General features: G+C 35.5%; 1 long non-coding RNA gene across 3 annotated transcripts in view; it reads right to left on the reverse strand.

Annotated features, from left to right (window-relative positions):
- Nucleotides 1-6,921: 6,921 nt before the first annotated feature.
- LOC309634611 overlaps nucleotides 6,922-22,749 on the reverse strand; it is a 46,974-nt gene continuing 31,146 nt past the window's right edge. The window contains exons 2-4 of one of the 3 annotated variants that reach the window (XR_014248234.1): nucleotides 20,789-20,920; nucleotides 17,344-17,522; nucleotides 6,922-13,321 (exon numbers count right to left, since the gene is read on the reverse strand). This is a non-coding gene — a long non-coding RNA (uncharacterized lncRNA). Of the gene's footprint in view, nucleotides 17,523-20,788; nucleotides 20,968-22,749 lie in introns of all 3 variants that reach the window. The other 2 variants (XR_014248235.1, XR_014248236.1) reach the window with 2 other exon arrangements.

Raw genomic sequence — 22,749 nt, forward strand, 5'->3', positions numbered from 1 at the left:
GGAGAAGGGGAGAGAGAGAGAGAGAAGGAAGGGAGAAGGAGGAGGGAGAGGCAGTGGAGAGGAGGGAGCAGGGAGAAGGGAGGAGGAGGAAGAGAATAGAGGGAGGGAGGGAGGAAGGGATGAAGGAAGAAAGAACAGAGGAAAGGAAGGAGGAAAGAAAGGAAGAATCCATGTGTAGGGCATGTGTGTGGGTTGGCTTGGCAAGCCAGGTCAGTTTTGGGAAGCCAATTTTTTGCCCACCCAAAGCTTGCCCAGACTTGCCCTAAGGTTATGTTGTAAAACGGCTAGTGATTTCTCTGCCAGGCATGTTATTGGAATGAGTGAAGTTCCAGACCCGACTAACATTTTCTTCTTGGCCCTCTTACTTCTTTAGCACAAACATCTGGGCTGTGGTGGTTTGCAGTGTGCTCCTCAAAGAATCCCAAAGTTCCTGCTTTTTGTTTCTCAATTTCCTACTACCCAGTTCCAAAGCTAGTGACCTCTATCCTGTCTAGCACTAACCCTGTAGATTTTTAAGTCCTTTTGCCTTTCAGAACCACCATTCCTGGCACAGCTACCTCCATGCAGAGCCTAGAAATTAGGATCAATGACCCATGCCAATTTAGTACCTATTGAGAGATTCTTCTAGGGCAGGTACTTTATCATCTGAGGCAGCCCTGTGTTTGAGGAACCTTTATGATTGAGCAAAGAAATGGTTCTAACTGGTCATTTTAGTTGAACTTATCCTTGGACATAGTAACAGGGTAAGGTAAGGTCTGAAAAAACTGGTTGTGCCCAGGAAGCTATGTGTAGATAGATAATGTGTAGTTAGATAATAGCCGACTCACACAAAGTAGCATTCAGCAAGGCACCATTGTATATTGATACTGATTCCAAGAATATATAAACACCTAAAATCATGAAATGTTACAGCTAGACACCTAGTTTGACCCTTTTGTTTTACATATTTATGGACAGAATTGAGGTCTGGAGATTCTAACTAACTTTTCCCAGATGATGGGCAGAGACTGGAATGAGCTTTGGTTACGGTCCAGTGGAAACTAGTTGTAACCAAGGAGGTTACACACAATTAGTAAAGGTTTAATGATGGGACCTAAAGTTCTCATAAACTAAAAAGCAGCACTCTGGAATAGGAGAACTGCAGTCACTAGAAAGGTGTGTGATAAAATGTAAGAGACAACTCTCCAGGTTCTACCAGAGTGGAGACGAACATTCAAGACCTTTATCTCATTCCTAGCTTACCAGGGAGCTTTCTAATTACAAACTCAAATCCCTAAAGCCGTGGGATTCAGAGTATACTTGATGACAGAGAGGACTATTTTAATCAGCAAAGACTGATCATCTGAATTAAATTGATAAACCTGTTTCTAAAATTATATACTTGAGGACACTGGATTCATGAAAAATTAATCCAAGATGGTCAATAACCCTTATTCTTTTTCTCTTTTTGTGGAACATTATTAAAAATTTCAGTATATATGTAGCTATTTCATAAGGAGGTAAAAATAATGAAGTTATTAATAAAGAACAAACATTACTATAATAAAATTGTAGTAGAACGTAGTTGTGATATACTTAGCCAATAAGAATAATAATATAATCAGCTATAAAAATGGTTCTTAGAAATTTAAATGTTAATAAGGTTACCAACTTAACACTTTTCTTAAATAAAAAAATAAAAGTTTTAAAATGTGATATGAAGTATCAGATTTATTTTTATCTTCTACTATACTCAAAACACACTGTTTTCTACCACAGGTACTAGCAAGGGTTACTCTGTTGCTGCCCGGAGATCTGGGTATAGAACAGCCAAACTGAGATCAGACGACTATTTGGTTAAAATAAGGGTTCTAAGACTGTGGATTCATGAGACTGGGGATTCAGCAAGGAGAAAACATTCACATCTCTGTTACAGGAAAGTTATTAATGGTGTTGACTATTTGGAAGAAAAAAGAAAGACAAAAAAAACCAAAATTCATGCTCAATCACAGCAAATGTTCTACTAACCACTATGTAAAAACAAACTATAGTATCGGTAATATTAGCCAATTTGAGTAGCTTTTAACACAGGAATAAACATTCTTTTCTAAGAATGTAAGTTCTGTGTAAAATAATACAACACAGAACAGAGACTGGGATGTTTCGTGGGACTTTCAGGGCTTTCTTTCTTTCCTTTTTTTGAACAGAAGGTATGCCAGGAAAATCATTATATAATAAAATAGTCTATCTTCATCATGTCTAAAGTCATGAAAAACACCCAGATATTGCTCTACCTTTTTTCTTTACTTGGAGGCTGACAGTAGTGTACGTGTTCAGTGAAAATACACATGTGGAACATAACTCCTCTTTGAGAATTACCATGACAACGGTGAGGACTTGCCTGATGTTTACAGAGCCCTATACTTCGCTGTTTAAGGACAGTCTTAAATATCATAATCACCAATTTAATACAGTGTAATACCTGACTGGATTCTTTGCTCTCTCTCAAAGAGGAGACAATTGTGTCAGTGGATATTTTTATGATTAATGGGCTAATGATGGTCTGTTTAACACTTTTCCCTGAGAAAATGTGGGAGAAGTCAAGACCCTGCAAGTTCTAAAAGTGATTGGCTTATCCAGGCTTCTCTGAAGTAAGCTTTTGTGATATGAAAAAGAGATTCAAGTTTCTTTCTCTGAAGAATGAGTTCTGATATAATTATGCTTCTTTAAAAGAAGTTTATTGCCAGGAATTCCCTGGCGGTCCACTGGTTAGGGCTCTGTGCTTCCACTGCAGGGGGCCTGGGTTCGACCTCTGGTCAGGGAACTAAGATCCCACAAGATGCATGGCACGGCCAAAAAAAAAAGTTTATTGCCACATAAGTTAGAGAGTAGAAGGTTTCTGCTCTGTGAGGAAGTAAGTATATTGACACTACATTGACCTTCATGCTAGTCCTCAGCTAATCCCCTTGAACAGTTTTTATTAAGGCATTTGAAATGGCCTGATCACTTTACAATTTTCTTATTATCCTATTTTTTTAGGACACATTAAATCACTTTGAAATAGAGAAAAAGTAAATTATAAAATTTTAAAATGAAACAGATTTGGGTGACTTAATCTCTTAAAGTTTATGAGCTCAGAGTAATCTTTTAAAAATTTTATTCATGTAAACATGAAACAGAACTAATATATAATCCATTCTTCTTAAGGCAATAAATAGGTGTTGGAGCTTCTAGTTATGAACACATGAGGAGACTGATAAATCCTCTCTCCAAAAAGCAACCATAGAGCTAGATAAAATCGACAAAAACAATCATTGTAGCAGCACTCTGAAAACGGACCAAAGGCATACAACAATCTGTGAAGTGTTTAGGTTTGACAAACTGCTGAACTTAGAGTAAGAATAATTAGAGTCTGTGCCATTCTATCCTAAAGCTGCTCCCACCCTGCCCTGCTCGCCTATTCCTCCCCTGCCTCCCACTCTGCCCTCAGTAAGAACAGAAGTTTTGTAGAGGCAGGGCAGCTATGAGGACTGGCCGCCTGTCAACCTGGAGTGGTGGCAGACAACCCCTCCCAGCAGCACTCTTAGTGAAAGTGATGATTTCACTTAGGTGGGTGAACAAAGAAAGCTAAGAGCTCTACCAGTCTGAGCTTGTGGTCATGGTTGAGGCACATTCTTGGCTGTGTATATGTGGTGACTAGAGTGGACCAAAGATAGTCACCCACTCTTAGCCAACCCTGGAGCTGTGTGCATGCACAGAGGAGATAAGAAAAGGCCCAGTGTAAAGTAAAAGCTGGAGCTGGAGCAGACTTGGGAACAGCCTGAACTTTGAATGAGCTCCCCTACACACACAGAGGTTCACTTGCAGAGGACAGAAGTCTTACTGGCTTAAGGTGTTGAACACAACCTCTGTCCAGTCACTCAGCCATGTAGACAAAAGGACATCCTAAGGAAACCAGGCTTAGAATAAAAATAACTGTATGTGTGTGTATGTATGTGTGTGTGTTTGGGGGGGGTGTAGATATACTATATACACATATATATAACTCTGCTCAGTTTTAAAATATATATATACATACATAGATATATATGATATATATAATGTATAGATACATATAGATATACATGTATATCTATATTTGTATACATATATCTATATATTTTTTAAACTGAGCAGAGACATCAGCACACGCAAATGGCAGAGGAGAAAATTTTCACAAATTTAGCCCAGGCAAGTTACTAAACAAGCAAACAAAAATCCACAGCAAAAATAACCTTCAGAAGTAAAAAAATAATCAGAATCCAGACTCATTGAGATATATTGTCTAAAACATCCAGTTATGTAGGGCTCTGTGGCACCATGGATAGCACATTGGACTTCTAATAAGTCCAGTTTTCAACAAAATGATTATGAGATGTGCAAAGAAACAAGAGTGTGTGCCCTATATTCAGGAAATAAAGCAATCAATAAAAACATTCTCTGATTGTCACCAAATGTTGAATCTTGCAAACAAAAAATACAAAACACTTATTCTAAAAAGCAGCTATTTAGTTCAAAGAACTGAAGTAAACGATGATTAAGAGTTAAAGGAAAGTATGATAGCAATGAATCAACAAATAGAAATTCTCAGTAGGGTGACAGAAATTAGAAAAAAAGAATGAAATGCATATATTCTGGATTTGAAAACTAAAATAAAAAATTCACTAGAAGGGCTCAATAGCAGATTTAATTAGGCACAAGAAAGAATCAGTGACAGATTGGTAGAAACTATCCCAACTGAAGAACAGAGACCTGTGGGACAACATCAAGTGTACCATCATCCAAGTAGTGGGAGTTCCACAAAAAGAGGAGAAAGAGAAGAGAGCAGAAAAATATTTGAAAAAAATAATAACTGAAAACATAGCAAATTTGAGTAAAAACATTAATCTGCATATCCAAGCGTCTCAATCAACCCCAGGTAGATAAACCTTCTGCATGAAGCTCTCCTCCCTGGTTTTTTGTGGTTGTGTACTCTCATGGGTCCCCTCACACCTCCATGACTATTCCTCTTGTGTACTTGTCTTTCTCAATCCTTTTTGTCTCAGTGAATGTATTTTAAAATCCCATGCAACTCATCTTTCTATACTATACACTCTCACATAGAAATTCTATCCATTTTCAAAAACTATCAGTAAAGAGACTTTCAAAACTTATAACTTCTGTATTTCCACTGCCTGGTTAAATACCTCTTCTTGGGTATTTCACTATCTCCCTAACTGCAGAATGGATATTCTTCTGTTGTTCCATATTTCTATAACATTATTAGCACTAAGAGTGGGCAACAGGCAACCTGAAACCTCAGTTACCTTTGACTTTCCATCTCCCCCAATGTACTCAGTTGTTAAATCCTACCAATTCTACTGACAATTGTCTCCTTCCTAGTCATTTCCACTACTACTTCCTTAGTTAAGGATTTCATTACTTTCTCACCCAGATTGATCCTACAGCAATAACTGGCTTTCATGACCCTGTTCTCTTCTCTTTAATCCATCCAAAACACAGTAGTCAGATTATTATTTCTAAACCATAGCTCTGATCATTTCACTCCATGTTAAAACAGCAAAATGATGGTTTCCCATGGCTCACAAAATAATATCTGAGTTTGTTAACAGAACATTCCTTTCAAAACTATATTTACCACCTCCTTTCACCAACCTCCAATTGCAGTTCTGAAAAAAAATTTTGAAGACTGTTTTCAATTCAACTGAAATAAACCATGAAGTTTAAAAGAGAAAAAGGAAAGTTTATTTTTGAAAAAAACATGAAAAGAGATTATTATTTGTGGGTGGGTGCATGTTCCCTGACAACTTGTAAATGTTCTAAGTTTTAACATTATGTAAGTTCTTGGAAGCGTGGAGTAGCCACATCAGCTATGGGAGAGGAAAAGTTTGGGACACGTGGCCATGGGATATGGTGAACAGATGGATAGGGCTGGGGTGGAGGATCCCATCCTGGGCTTTTTCAGCCAGTTATAGGCAAGAAGACCAACTAATTTATCTACTGACAGGAGCAAGTTACTAGTAAATGGATACAGATGAACAGAGATTCTAGCACAGGGTGCATGAGACAAATAAAGATTAGAGGAAACATTTCTGGAATACTCAGTTTTGTTATTTGTAATCATAGAGGAATGTACAGTTCCAGATGGACCTGGGCACAGATGTCTAGGAAAGCCCTCAGAGGTCCAGACACCCTTGACAAGGGGAAGCTGGAGAATCTTGATTAACTGGCAAGAAGCTGCTTTGTTTTATAAACATGCTGCTGCGTGTACAGTACTTTGTTGGAAAGTGGAAAAAGCTTTCTATCACTCTACAGCTTTGTCAATAGAATAAGCTACATGGATTTTGCAAATTAGGTAACAAAAACCTTGCAGATGCTGGTTGGGTGTGGGTCAAATTGTTTAGCTAAGCTTTCCACTCTCTCTGTACTTATGCCAAAGGCAATTTTTCGTTCAGTTTATGAATTATAATGATTTCTGAATTTAAAGGACCAAAATTTAAAACATTTCACTATGCAAGGATGCATATTAATTAAAGATAAATAGAGCCAGAAAAGTAAGGTTAATCAGGACACAAAACAGAGGTGTGAAGAAAAACAAAGCTCTTGTTTTACAGAAAGGAACTGATGAAGTTTACTCTCTGTGGTTATGGTTGTTTCTCTTACCTGACAGGATCAATGTAATTATAAAATTTCTGCTGCAATTGCTGAAGATAATTGTCATGGTTATACCAAATTTTATTATGTCCCCCCAAATTGCTAAAGGTGTTATTGAATACAGGAGTAAAAAGTCTATATAAATCAGAGCAGACTTAACATATTTGATATCTTCAGAGCCACTTCTAAAAAAAAAAAAAAAACCCAAATCACATGGGACATTTTAGCTTACAAATAGTGATTAAGAAGTATGTAAAACCATTTTACCATGGTGTATCTGAAATCTCAGACTTCATCAAAGCACAATTTTGTAAATCTTTAGCCTTTATTTGACCTCAGGACTCTCTCTAATCATCAGTAATACCAATGCTTTTCATTTTTTCCAGATTAATTCTGCAATAAGAGCATTTCCAATCTTAAATGATGAATAATGACACTGTTGAAAAATTTAGCTAAAGTAAATCCTGCACAAAACGTCTTTTCTTATATATGTTTTCCTCATATATATGAGGTACTGCATAGCATGTCAGTAGGGAGCAGGGGTTTTGGAGTCAATTTACTTAAATTTATGTACCAGCTCTACCGCTTATCAGCTGTGTGACATTGAGCAAATATTTATTGTGTGTGCCTCAGTTTTCTTATCTGTAAAACAGAGATAATGATAGTATTTACAGCTCATAGGGCTACTGCATTAACAAAGATAAAGTCTAAACTTCGACATTATCAATATATCACTATCATTAGCTTATTCTCTTTATAGTCATAAATATTTATATGTATCACATAGTCATTAATGTTTTTGCATCAAAGACTATGAACTTAGCCTAAAATACATACATATTTTGAGCACAATATAACGACACTAATAGAATTTGATGTTATCTTTTTCTTTAAAACATGCAAGTAAATACAGCAGACCACATGTCACTCAGGTATTTTAATATTAGTTTTAAAATAATGTTTCTTTCTTTCTTTTTTTAACATCTTTATTGGAGTATAATTGCTTTACAGTGTTGTGTTAGTTTCTGCTACACAACAAAGTGAATCAGCATATGCATACATATATCCCTATATCACCTCCCTCTTGCATCTCGCTCCCACCCTCCTTATCCCACCCCTCTAGGTGGCCGCAAAGCACGGAGCTGATCTCCCTGTGCCATGCAGCTGTTTCCCACTAGCTATTTTACATTTCGTAGTGTATATATGTCAATGCTACTCTCTCACTTCGTCCCCATGTCCTCAAGTCCATTTTCGAGGTCTGTGTCTTTATTCCTGTCCTGTCCCTAGATTCATCAGAACCATTTCTTCTTTTTAGATTCCATATATATGTGTTAGCATACAGTATTTGTTTTTCTCTTTCTGACTTACTTCACTATGTATGACAGACTCTAGGTCCTTCCACCTCACTACAAATAACTCAATTTGGTTTCTTTTTATGGCTGAGTAACATTCCATTGTATATATGTGCCACATCTTCTTTATCCATGCATCTGTCGATGGACACTTAGGTTGCTTCCATGTCCTAGCTATTGTAAATAGAGCTGCAATGAACACTGTGGTACATGACTCTTTTTGAATTATGGTTTTCTCAGGGTATATGCCCAGTAGTGGGATTGCTGGGTCGTATGGTAGTTCTATTTTTAGTTTTTTAAGGAACTTCCATACTGCTCTCCATAGTGACTGTATCAATTTACATTCCCACCAACAGTGCAAGAGGGTTCCCTTTTCTCCACACCCTCTCCAGCATTTATTGTTTGTAGATTTTTTGATGATGCCCATTATGACTGGTGTAGGCGATACCTCATTGTAGTTTTGACTTGCATTTCTCTAATGATTAGTGATGCTGAGCATCTTTCCATGTGTTTGTTGGCAATCTGTATATCTTCTTTGGAGAAATGTCTATTTAGGTCTTCTGCCCATTTTTGGATTGGGTTATTTGTTTTTTTGATATTGAACTGCATGAGCTGCTTGTATATTTTGGAGATTAATCCTCTGTCAGTTTCTTCGTTTGCAAATATTTTCTCCCATCTGAGGGTTGTCTTTTTCTCTTGTTTATGGTTTCCTTTGCTGTGCAAAAGCTTTTAAGTTTCATTAGGTCCCATTTGTTTATTTCCATTTCTCTAGGGGGTGGGTCAAAAAGGATCTTGCTGTGATTGATGTCATAGAGTGTTCTGCCTATGCTTTCCTCTAAGAATTTTATACTGTTTGGCCTTACATTTAGGTCTTTAATCCATTTTGAGTTTATTTTTGTGTATGGTGTTAGGAAGTGTTCTAATTTCATTCTTTTACATGTAGCTGTCCAGTTTTCCCAGCACTACTTATTGAAGAGGCTGTTTTTTCTCCATTGTATATTCTTGCCTCCTTTATCAAAGATAAGGTGGCCATATGTGCGTGGGTTTATCTCTGGGCTTTTTATCCTGTTCCATTGATCTATATTGCTGCTTTTGTGCCAGTACAATGATTCATTGTACTGGCAATCAATTACTTGATTACTGTAGCTTTGTAGTATAGTCTGAGATCCAGGAGCCAGATTCCTCCAGCTCCATTTTTCTTTCTCAACATTGGTTTGGCTATTCAGGGTCTTTTGTGTTTCTATACAAATTGTGAAATTTTTTGTTCTAGTTCTGTGAAAAATGCCATTGGTAGTTTCATAGGGATTGCATTGAATCTGTAGATTGCTTTGGGTAGTATAGTCATTTTTCACAATGTTGATTCTTCCAATCCAAGAACATAGTATATCTCTCCATCTGTTTGTATCATCTTTAATTTGTTTCATCAGTGTCTTATAGTTTTCTGCATACAGGTCTTTTGTCTCCTTAAGTAGGTTTATTCCTAGGTATTTTATTCTTTTTGTTGCAAGTCATAAATGGGAGTGTTTCCTTAATTTCTCTTTCAGGTTTTCCATCATTAGTGTATAGGAATGCAAGAGAATTCTGTGCATTAACTTTGTATCCTGCTACTCTACCAAATTCATTGATTAGCTCCAGTAGTTTTCTGGTAGCATATTTAGGATTCTCTATGTATAGTATCATGTCATCTGCAAACAGTGACAGTTTTACTTCTTCTTTTCCGATTTGTATTCCTTTCATTTCTTTTTCTTTTCTGATTTCTGTGGCTAAAACTTTCAAAACTATGTTGAATAATAGTGGTGAGAGTGGGCAACCTTGTCTTGTTCCTGATCGTAGAGGAAATGATTTCAGTTTTTCACCATTGAAAATGATGTCGGCTGTGGGTTTGTCATATATGGCCTTTATTATGTTGAGGTAGGTTCCCTCTATGCCTTCTTTCTGGAGAGTTTTTTCATAAATGGGTGTTGAAGTTTGTCAGAAGCTTTTTCTGCATCTATTGAGATTATCATATGGTTTTTCTCCTTCAATTTGTTAATATGGTGTATCACATTGATCAATTTGCAATATATTGAAGATCCTTGCATTCCTGGGATAAACCCCACTTGATCATGGTGTATGATCCTTTTAATGTGCTGTTGGATTCTGTTTGCTAGTATTTTGTTGAGGATTTTTACATCTATGTTCATCAGAGATATTGCCTGTAATTTTCTTTTTTTGTGACATCTTTGTCTGGTTTTGGTATCAGGGTGATAGTGGCCTCGTAGAATGAGTTTGGGAGTGTTCCTCCCGTTGCTATATTTTGGAAGAGTTTGAGAAGGATAGGTGTTAGCTCTTCTCTCAATGTTTGATAGAATTCGCCTGTGAAGCCATCTGGTCCTGGGCTTTTGTTTGTTCGAAGATTTTTAATCACAGTTTCAATTTCAGTGCTTGTGATTGGTCTGTTTATATTTTCTATTTCTTCCTGGTTCAGTCTTGGAAGGTTTTGCTTTTCTAAGAATTTGTCCATTTCTTGCAGGTGGTCCATTTTATTGGCATATAGTTGCTTGTAGTAATCTCTCATGATCCTTTGTGTTTCTACAGTGTCAGTTGTTATTTCTCCTTTTTCATTTCTAATTCTGTTGATTTGAGTCTTCTCCCTTTTTTTCTTGATGAGTCTGGCTAATGGTTTATCAATTTTGTTTATCTTCTCAAAGAACCAGGTTTTAGTTTTATTGATCTTTGCTATTGTTTCCTTCATTTCATTTTCATTTATTTCTGATCTGATCTTTATGATTTCTTTCCTTCTAACTTTGGGGTTTTTTTTGTTCTTCTTTCTCTAATTGCTTTAGGTGTAAGATTAGGTTGTTTATTTGAGATTTTTCTTGTTTCTTGAGGTAAGACTGTATTGCTATAAACTTCCCTCTTAGAACTGCTTTTGCTGCATCCCATAGGTTTTGGGTCATCGTGTTTTCATTGTGATTTGTTTCTAGGTGTTTTTTGATTTCCTCTTTGATTTCTTCAGTGATCTCTTGGCTATTTAGTAGCATATCATTTATCCTCCATGTGTTTGTAGTTTTTACAGTTTTTTTCCTGTAATTGATATCTAGTCTCATAGCGTTGTAGTCAGAAAAGATACTTGATATGATTTCAATTTTCTTAAATTTACCAAGGCTTGATTTGTGATCCAAGATATGGTCTATCCTGGAGAATGTTCCATGAGCACTTGAGAAGAAAGTGTATTCTGTTGTTTTTGGATGGAACTTCCTGTAAATATCAGTTAAGTCCATCTTGTTTAGTGTGTCATTTAAAGCTTGTGTTTCCTTATTTTCATTTTGGATGATCTGTCCATTGGTGAAAGTGGGGTGTTAAAGTCCCCTACTATTATTATGTTACTGTTGACTTTCCCTTTAATGGCTGTTAGCATTTGCCTTATGTATTGATGTGCTCCCATGTTAGGTGCATAAATATTTACAACTGTTATATTTTCTTCTTGGATTGATCCCTTGATCATTATGTAGTATTCTTCTTTGTCTCTTGTAATAGTCTTTATTTTAAAGTCTATTTTGTCTGATAAGAGAATTGCTACTCCAGCTTTCTTCTGATTTCCATTTGCATGGAATATATTTTTCCATTCCCTCACTTTCAGTCTGTATGTGTCCCTAGGTCTGAAGTGGGTCTCTTGTAGGCAGCATATATACGGGTCTTGTTTTTGTATCCATTTAGCCAGTCTATGTCTTTTGGTTGGAGCATTTAGTCTATTTACATTTAAGGTAATTATCGATATGTATGTTCCTATTACCATTTTCTTAATTGTTTTGGGTTTGTTATTGTAGGTCTTTTCCTTGTGTTTCCTGCCTAGAGAAGTTCCTTTAGCATTTGTTGTAAAGCTGGTTTGGTGGTGCTGAATTCTCTTAACTTTTGCTTGTCTGTAAAAGTTTTAATTTCTCAGTCGAATCTGAATGAGATCCTTGCTGGGTAGAGTAATCTTGGTTGAAGGTTTTTCCCTTTCATCACTTTAAATATGTCCTGTCACTCCCTTCTGGCTTGCAGAGTTTCTGCTGAAAAATCAGCTGTTAACCTTATGGGGATTCCCTTGTATGTTATTTGTTGCTTTTCCCTTGTTGCTTTTAATATTTTTTCTTTGTATTTAATTTTTGATAGCTTGATTAATATGTGTCTCGGCATGTTTCTCTTTGGGTTTATGGGACTCTCTGTTCTTCCTGGACTTGATTGACTATTTCCTTTCCCATGTTAGGAAAGTTTTCAACTATATCTCTTCAAATATTTTCTCAGACCCTTTCTTTTTCTCTTCTTCTTCTGGGACCCCTATAATTTGAATGTTGGTGTATTTAATGTTGTCCCAGAGGTCTCTGACACTGTCCTCAATTCTTTTCATTCTTTTTTCTTTATTCTGCTTCCTGGCAGTTATTTCCCCCATTTTATCTTCCAGCTCACTTATCCATTCTTCTGCCTCAGTTATTCTGTTATTGATTCCTTCTAGAGTATTTTTAATTTCATTTATTGTATTGTTCATCATTGTTTGTTTTCTCTTTAGTTCTTCTAGATCCTTGTTAAATGTTTCTTGTATTTTCTCCATTCTGTTTCTGAGATTTTGGATCATCTTTATTATCATTACCCTGAATTCTTTTTCAGGTAGGTTGCCTATTTCACCTTCATTTGTTTGATCTTGTAGGTTTTTACCTTGCTCCTTCATCTGTGACATATTTTTTTGTCATTTCATTTTTTTTTTTTTTTGATGGGTGGTGCTCTATTCCTGTCTTACTGGTTGTTTGGCTTGAGATGTCCAGCACTGGAGTTTTCAGGCAGTTAGATAGAGCTGGGTCTTGGTGCTGAGATGAGGACCTCTGGGAGGCCTCACTCCGACTGATATTCCCTGAGGTCTGAGGTTCTCTGTTAGTCCAGCAGTTTGGACTCGGAGCTCCCACCATAGGAACTCGGGCCCGACCTCCAGCCTGGGAACCAAGATCCCGCAAGCTTCGTGGAGTGGTAAAAAAAAAAAAGGAAGAAAGACAGAAAAAATAGTAGTATAATACCAAAGAGTAAAAAACAAAATAAAATCAGAAAGATAAAAAATATATTAGGAAAAATAAAACTATAATTGAAACAACTGCAATAAGGTAAAATAAAACCACAGCAGAAAAAAGAAAAAAAAAAGGGCAGGGGCAACAAGCCAAAAAGAGAGATAACTAACAAACTATAAAGAATAAAATAAAATTAGAAAAATAAAAGATTTATTGGGAAAAATAAAAATATAAAAGAATCCACAGCAATGAATCAGCAAGGTAAAACAGAACCCCAATCTAAAAGAGGAAAAAAGAAAAAAAAAAAAAGCCTTGGTTATGAGGGCAGAGTTTAGGTGGGGTGGAACTTAGGCAGGGGTGGCGTTTAGGGTGGGGTGGGACCTAGGCAGGTGGGGGGTGACGTTTGAGCATGCGGCAGGGCCTAGGTGGGGCGACGTTCAAACGTGGGGTGGGGCCTCTGCTTAGGACCTGCATATAAGGGGAGAGGCAGCACGTGAAAGGAGGGCCTCTGGAGTGTGGGGTTCCGGAGTTTGGAGGTAGGGCCCTGAGTGAGGGTGTAGGTGCAGGGCTTGGGTTCTGCATGGCAGGAGGGAGGCTCCGAGGGCACAGGATTAGGCCCAGGATCCCAACAGGCTTCCCACTGCCTAAGTGGACAGGGAAAGCACTGCCCCGTTCCCTTCCGTTCCTTTGCACCCCTGCCCCACCGTCTCCCCGTTTCTTTATTTTTAACACAACTTTTATAAATTATAACATTCAGATGAGCAAGATTTTGGCTAAAATTAATTCTATCACATCATTTAGCATCTTGTAGCTTGTATATCATCTCCCATTCAACTGTTTATATATCTAGGTCATCATGAACCTTTTCAACAGGAATGTATTTTCTGTTCATATACGGCAAGATACCTGTTTTTAGATTTTTCTCCTATAAAGAGTTGATATCTGAATACAAATGTAGGACATACGCTGAACATAATTCTGAGAGAAATGTTTATGTGTAGGTGCACACAGAAGAGGAGAAGAAAACAAAACTTTCAGTAAACTCTCTGGGTATAGTTGGTGAAACTTAGGTAGTATATGAATGAATAGAGCAACAAGAAGTGGAATTATTTGTGAATCACTTCAAATGTAAAGATGAAGTAGAATCCTTTATCTTTCAGAACATGATTTAGCTTTAATTCTGCTAGAAGGTAGCAGAGTGATTTCAATCTTTCTTTAAAAGAGATAAAATGGGAATTTGCGCATTCTGAGTCAAAGTGTCAAGGATAAAAGTTCATTCATTCATTCAACAGACATTTGTGTGATATGCTGGGAATATAAAGGCACAAAGATAAGAGATTTCCCTCAAAGATATTAGAATCTAATAATGAGAGACACATGTGTAAACAGATTAGTGCAATAATGTTCACTAAGTAAATACAATACACTAAAAGAAAGCAGCAAGGGTAGAGATCAACACAGCAAAGAAATGAACTTCTTTCACAGATCACAATATTTTCTAAACTGCATTGTCTTATCTCTGGGTGAGGAGCAAAATGCATGAAATAATGTAATTAGAGTGATATTTTTAAATTTGTAAAAAGAGAAATTTATATATTTATTTTGAAAAAAAGAGAGGATAGCATTTTAAAAGGATGCTTTTATAGATATACTGAAAAGAATATGGCGTTGAGAGTTGGAAAGACCTGGTTTAGATGCTGGCTCTTCCACTTAGTAGATTTATAGATTTACTAAAGATCTTTAGCTTTCCTGAAGCTCACTTTTCTTTTTTGTAAACTAGATATGGCACTTGTCCTGAAGGACAGTTGAGACACAGCACAGGTCAGTGCTTGCCACTTGAATGCATGAATGATATAAATACATGTTAATTCCATTCTCTTTTTATGGACAATTTATCATTCTTTCATTTTAACAGTGAATGAGAATTCTTGTTGCTCCACATACTCACCCATACTTGGGATTATCAGTATTTTTAATTTTAGCTATTCTGGAGGAAATCTAGTAATATTTAACTGTGGTTTTAATTTGCATTTAATTTAATTTAATATGCATTTGCCTGACTACTAAAGAAATTAAAGACATTTTCTTATATTTATTGGCAATTGGGGTATCCTATTGTTGTGAAATGCCTGTTCTGGTCTCTTGCTTATTTTTCATTGGGTTGTTTTATATATTGATTTGTAGATGTTCTTTATATGTATGCTGGATACAAGACTCACATATGTAATATATTCTTCTACCTTGTAACTTGACTACAGGTAATTAAAGGTGTCTTTTGATAAATGGAGGTTCTTAATTTTAACATGGTCTAATTATCAGTCTTTTCCTTTTATTGGTACTTTTCGTGTCCAGTTTAATATAGAGACAACTGATTTATTTCAAAGGTGCATCTCCTTCTAGACTCTGATTTGTGCCATTGATCTTTTTGTCTATTCTCACCCCAATACTACACTATCTTAATTATTACAGACATACAATAAGTATTAATACCTAGTAGAAAAAATCCTCCTACTTTTATCCTCCTATTTGAAGAGTGTCTTGCCTGTACCTGGTCCTCTGAATTTTCATATATATATCTTTAGAATATTTTTAAAGTTCCTTTCTCTCTCTCCTCATATACACACACACATACAAATAGACACACACTTAAGCACACATATAAACCTACTTGGATTTTTATTGGAACAACTTCATTAAACCTAAAGCTCAGTTTCAGGAAAATTAACATTTTTAAATGCTGAGTCTTCCAATATGTGAATGTGGCATCGGGCTGCTTTAATTTGTTTTTTATGTCTCTCAGAAATGTTATGGGAAATGTTTTTTTCCCATAACTCTTTAATATTTATTGCTAGATTTTAAATATTTTTTGATACAATTATAAATTTTTTCAGCTTTATTTCCTACTGCTACTTGTCACAGAACTGTAATTTTTAAAATCTACAGGTAGATATTAGAATTAAATGAGCTTAACAAAGACAACCTTGTTAAACTCATTTAATTCTAATATCTATCTGTAGAATCTTTGGGATTTTACTATATACACAATCATCCCAAATAATAGCAGTTTTATTTGTTTCTTTTAGTTCTTTTTCTTTCCTTTCTACACTGATTAGGACCTCTAGTATAAGGCTGACCAGAAATGGTGATAATTCTCATATTTGTCTTATTCCTGATCTCAGAAGGAAAGCTTTCAATATTTCCATGGTGTCTGCTATTGGTGTTTTGTAGATAACCTCTATTAGAGTAAAGAAATTTTCTTCTATTCTTAGTTTGCCAAAAGACATTTTTAATCATAAACAAATGCTGACTTTAATCAACTGCTTTTCTAGTAAGATGATAATATAATTTTTTCCTTTTATTCTTTTAATGTGGTAAATTCTACTGATTAGTTTTCTAATGTTAAACTAACATTGCGTAATTACAACAAACTCAACTTATTTGTGACCTATTATTGTTTGTACATGTTGTTTGGTTAGCTGAAATTAAGAATTTTGATATATATGTTCATGATTGAGGTTGCCCAGAAATTTCTTCATAATTTCCTGTTCATGTTTTGATGTCAAGGTTATGCTGGCCTCATAAATTAAGTTGAAGAGTGTTATCTGTTTTTTTTCTGTTTTCTGAAAAAGCATAAAAGATGTTTATTCATTAAACATTTGCTAGAGTTAAATAGTGAAACTATTTGGACCTATATTGGAAGGTTTTAAATTAGAGATTCAACTTTTTTCAGTTGTTATGAGATATTCATAATTTCTATTTCTTCATGTCTAAATTTCAACAGGCTGTATTTTTTGTATTTTTTTCATCCTACTAAGCTTATATGAAATAGTTAAGACATGAAGCATACATTTATTAGAAATGTAATTATTACCAGAATCTACAGTGCATGAGAGCTGTATTTAAGGGTACTTCTATTTCTTATTAAAAGTTTGCCTTATTAAAATGAACTGCTTTCTGGCATAATTTTCAAAAACAAAGTTGTGTTACTAAAAAGATCAAGAATGTGTTTTATTTCTTTTGAGTTAAAATGAAAAGATGGATGCAGTGGCACACCTAGTGTATTTGACACCTGAAAGGGACCATTTTTAACACCTCTCCCCCTAAAATATTTTCAGTAATAATCATGAAATAAAACAAACAAAAATTATTATGTCCAGAAAAGAAATGCAGTGACCATTTATTAAATTTTACATAAATAATAATGTTAATAAAAAATTAATAAATGCAAAAAAATAAAGTTTTAATACGTTTAAGTACATTGATGTGTTTTTTGGAAAAAGGAGAAAAATATTCATACTTACATTTTGGTCCCCATGGTGATGGTGATGAATAACTCCACTGTGCTTTCTGCTATAAGCCTTCACTTCTGCACATTTGTCAATGGCTTTGTCAAATTGATCTTCACATATTCATGGTCAATAGAATTGGTACGGCCTCACTCATAGTTGATTGAAGGACACTATTTTAATTTCAAATGTTTCTTTCACATGAAGAAATAGATACACAAGTAATTAGAAAAGCTTTAAAATAAAGATAAGTTTATCAGAGTTTCATAAAAATCCCATTTCATAGTAACTTCCAGAAACTGCAATACTGTCCATGTCTTTGTTCTTTGGGGTCAGCTCTAGCAGCTTTCAAATGTTTCTGCAGTTGAAAAATTTCCACTAAAATACCTTCACCAGAAAATTCATCATAAATTTCTGTTATATTCAGTAAAATTCTCCGAGGTGTGTAATGGTTACGAATTATTTGAACTTGCTTAGGCTCAGTTCATATCTCTAACTGCTGTGGTACTATATAATCCTGTGTTTAAACATAGATTCAAACTAAACAATTATAGCACAGTGATTATGAAAATGAAAAAAACAGAACTTGGTTGCTTATTCTTGAAATAAACATGTGTAGCTGAGTCCATGTCCAGAGGAGTTAGGTTTATTTCCATGTAGACTACAATGTTTGTTAAAGTATAGGTAACCAAAGAAATGGTAATTCTCAGCTTACATATATATTATTAAATTTCAGTAATGGCAGCAGTTGTTTAGAACTTAGACCAACAAAAATTTTTTTTTCAGAGAGAAGTAGTATCATTGGCATTGCTTAGAATTGTCAGTGCATAATGATAATAAAAAGCAGGCTGGCTTTTTATTATTATTATTTTATTTTATCCCTTTAAAATTTTCTACACACAAAGCACTCCCTTATTGCCTATACTAGGGGTGGACCACTTACATCATCCCATCTTTGGTACACCACAGGATGGATGAGAAAAATAATGAGGGAAACTGACAAGGAACATTTTTTTCCTTTTAACCAGCAGGCCAAATATGTTTTAGAATTAAGAGATTCCATGTAATTATAAGAGTAATAAAGTGGCTTGTTGTCCTATTTCTGGAAATACTCATAAATATACAAATTATATTTCCTTTTGCTCCTTCATTAGGCTTGTTTAAATCATTACACTGCCTCAATTTCTTATCTGCTATCACTGACAGTGAAGTAATAGAATTAATCTGACGTAATGGGGTGGATAACCAACTAACATACTGAGATTAAAATTTTTGGTAAGGCAAACAAACCTCTGAAGTATTTGAGGTATTTCCTGGCCTTATCTGTCATTTTCAGAATCTTATTAAAAACTGAAGGGAGAAAAAAAAACAAAAAAAAAACTGAAGGGAGGTAAAATTATTCTGCTCAATATACGCACATCCTCTTGGATCTAGAGAGGAAATATCTGGGAAATTTCATTAAAAACTTGAGAATCATAATGTGAATCTCAATAGGCTGCAGCAAATGTTAAGTTGCTGGTTCACAGTTTAAAAAAGAAAAAATAACTTAAGATATGGTAAAATTCCAACATCCTAAGAATGTAGTATTGCATAAATTGTAGGAAACAAAATGAAAAACAGCATCAAATCATTTTGCAGTCAGAGTTTAACCAAAATGACTACACCTTTTCTGTGTTCTATGCTTTACTGACAAATTTTATTCAAAGAACTAAACTACATGTTTCTTCATAGTCACAAAATAAATAGAAGAAATGTCTATTTGGTGCTTCCTGTTTGGTTCTGTTAATGGACTAATGTTCCCTCCTGCTGTAGCAACTGAGGATGTTTGTATTCTTGACCCCTCCCACAGGGAAGCAGGAAAGAATCTGAACTCTGATGACTAGCTGTACTTCTGGCTTTGATATACTGCTCTGGCCTCCGTGAAGGAGGAACAGACTTGAACTTGTACTGAAAGAAGTGAAAATGCAATCAAGAGTCTGACTTTAGCAGTCGTGTCTCTAAGCTTCTTGTGTAAGAACATAATTTCTTAATAACACACATAATGGTTTCAATTATCCTCAAAATTAGGCAGATAAAATATACAATAAGGCATTTTCTAAAAACTATGTAAAATGGCCAATGAGGTATGAAGCATATACCAATAATGGGCCCATTGATAATAAATAGAAATACTTACTGGGAGCATTCTGTAGTCAAGTATTATGAGAATGCTTTAAAGTTCTAAACTCTAAATACCCTGTAATCCCAGTGATTTCTATCCCTTGGACACCAGTTATGGTTCTTCCAGCAAATCATTTGTCCAAGATCCTGATGATAAAATCCATCTTCCTCGGATTCTACCTTTTCTGGAACCCCAACACCATACAAGATCATTCAGGGTCAGTTATAAGCTCTCCAGGTCACATCTGGAAGCTTAAAAGTTTATTCTAACCCTGCCCCTTAACCTAACCCTCCTCTTTCTTACCTGTTTCACCTTGTGATGGAAGAAAGGGAGAAACCCATGAAACACCTATTTTAATTTTCTACTAGGAGATAATCTCCTGAAGTCTTTGATTCACCTCTTTTAGTACCTAAGAGCCAATAGATTACTCTTTGTGATGTGCTGGGTAACTAGGTAACTGAGGAAAACAGAGTCTGTTCTGGAGAAGATGGTAGTATACCAGCTGAAGATACCTTTCCCTGACTTTTCCCTGTTCTTTCCTCTTCTTACTATCTGCAATGTAAACCCCTTTAGAATCCGCCAATCCATTTTCCCTGGAGTGATAAGGCCTACGTAGAAGGCCTGCATATTTGAAGATCATATAAATGACCTCCAACATGAGTCTCAAGGCTACAGTTTAGTAAATGTGAACTGTCATGAAAATCTAACTGCCTGACTGTCATCATTTTGAAGAGTCTACTTAGGGTTATATTTCTATTTGGCCTTTCCCTTTTTCCACTGGAGTGGATTTAGGAAAATATATTTATTTTCTCACCTGTCTAGTAATTTTTCTGCTTCATTTTGCTCTTATACCCTATTTCCCCCATTTAGATTTAGATATATTTTACTTTTCTTTCCATGAAGTCTCCATTCTAATTCATGCCCCATAGCTCAGCAGTAAATTTTAGGGAGCACCCAATATCTTTACATTTGACAAGTGAAGAGAGAATGTAACAGTTTCCTTGGCCAAGCAAGAGAGAGACAGAGTATGACTGTAGTGAGTCAGGATTTGGCCACCTCAGCATCAGCCAAAAGACACCTAGACTGCCATAGCACTAGATGAAAGTACATGGCAGAGAGTGGGACAGAGGGTCAAACAGTGTTATGTTGTCACCATTTAAATATTATCAACAAGATCTAAAGAAGTAAGAAGATCACAATAACTTCCAAAAGATTTCATCACTTTGGCACAAGCAGCTCCTAAGATATTCCAAACATAAAGGTTTTTCTTTCACAGAAAGAGCTGAAGAGAACCCTTACCTCAGATCTTCCTTTCTTCTGTGTAGGCTCTTGCTTCTCAGGCTTCTGCTTTCGTGTCCTCTGAGCTCCTTCAGGATGCGGACTCTCTCCCAGTTACTATTGTGATGGGCCAGGAAAATATCGGAATGCATGCTGTCAGACAACAAATTATAAATGGGTTGGCATTTGACAAGGCAGAACTGTAAAAACAGAGAGTAGTGGTCTTTACTGCAAGGCAGAGGAAAATTACATAACACGCATCAGAGCATCACACTGTGACAAAACAGAAGTCGTATAAACATCTTAACTTGCAGGAGCCCATCTATCTCCCCCAGTTGCAACACAGTGCATTAGGTTTTATCAAAAATGATGAAAGGGGCAAGGAATTTGATGGAGTGTCAGAGACAGTACCCAGAAGAAGTCATGATTAAACTGAGATGTGAAGGTGGAGTTAAGATTTAGCTACTCTATGAAAAGGTAGGGACTGCCTATCAAGTGCAAAGGCCGCTGAACGGGAGAGAAGGACATTTCCAAGAAACTAGGAGTTTACCAACATGTCTGGAGTGAAGAAGGTGAAGGGGAAAGAATCGAAAGAGGTTGAGAAGGTAAGTGAATCAGGCAGAGCCTTACAGGCCATGTTCAAGGTACTGCATATGCTCTAAGGGCCACAAGAAGGCATTGTAGGATTTTAAGTAAGACCAAGATATGATCAGATTTACATTTCACATTCCCCATTTTCCCTCTCCGTTTTCTGTCACCGGCTTTTACCCTAATAAATTTCTTGTACATTTAATCCTGAATTGGCATCCACTTTTTGTATAATTTATACTAACGTAAACTAACAGAATTTTTAGAAGTAAATGAGTTAAGATATCTGCACAGTACTTTTTTTCTTAAGAAGCTCAATCAATTTCACAGGCACTTTTAAACACATTTGTTACTGTAATTAGTTTCAGGAAGTCATCTACAGCACAATCAAATACCAGTCTTCCTGGGCTGGATGTTATTTCAGGTCATTCAGCGCTATATTCTATTGCACTGTTGTGGTAAAGGTTATCTGACAAATTGAAGGGATAATGCTTCACCAAAAAGTACTTTTCAAAAATTCTGTTTATCTAGTAGAGCGTGGATCATTAATTGAAAGCTGTGTGTAAAAAACAATTTCTTAAGTCCAGCCCCGGGGGAGGGTTGCTGTCCATTTATTGTTAGACACAGATATCTGAAATGGAAGTATAATCTTGAAAATTATTAATTACTATTTTGATAAAAACAATGATAAATTGAGTCATTTGTTGAGACGTGGATGGATCTAGAGACTGTCATACAGAGTGAAGGAAGTCAGAAAGAGAAAAACAAATATCGTATATTAATGCATGTATGCGGAACCTAGAAAAATGGTACAGATGAGCCAGTTTGCAGGGCAGAAGTTGAGACACAGATGTAGAGAATGGACATATGGACACCAAGGGGGGAAAACTGCGGTGAGGTGGGGATGGTGGTGTGCTGAATTGGGCGATTGGGATTGACATGTATACACTGATGTGTATAAAACTGATGCCTAATAAGAACCTGCAGTATAAAAAAACAAACAAAGCAACTAATACTAAACTTTCATTGGGTTATTTGTATGGAAATATGTTAATATAAATGTTTCAGACATTACATGAAATTTCTAAAAATCTTATATTTGTATTTGTATGGAAATATGTATGGAAATATGTTAATATAAATGTTTCAGACATTACATGAAATTTCTAAAAATCTTATATTTGTATTTGTATGGAAATATGTATGGAAATATGTTAATATAAATGTTTCAGACATTACATGAAATTTCTAAAAATCTTATATTTGTATTTGTATGGAAATATGTATGGAAATATGTTAATATAAATGTTTCAGACATTACATGAAATTTCTAAAAATCTTATATGTTCTGGTATAATGTTATAAGTAATAATCCTAGTTATTACTTTAAAATG

The sequence above is a fragment of the Balaenoptera borealis genome (genome assembly GCF_965194805.1).
Source record: "Balaenoptera borealis genome assembly, chromosome: 9".
In the NCBI taxonomy this organism is placed as follows: Eukaryota; Metazoa; Chordata; class Mammalia; order Artiodactyla; family Balaenopteridae; genus Balaenoptera; species Balaenoptera borealis.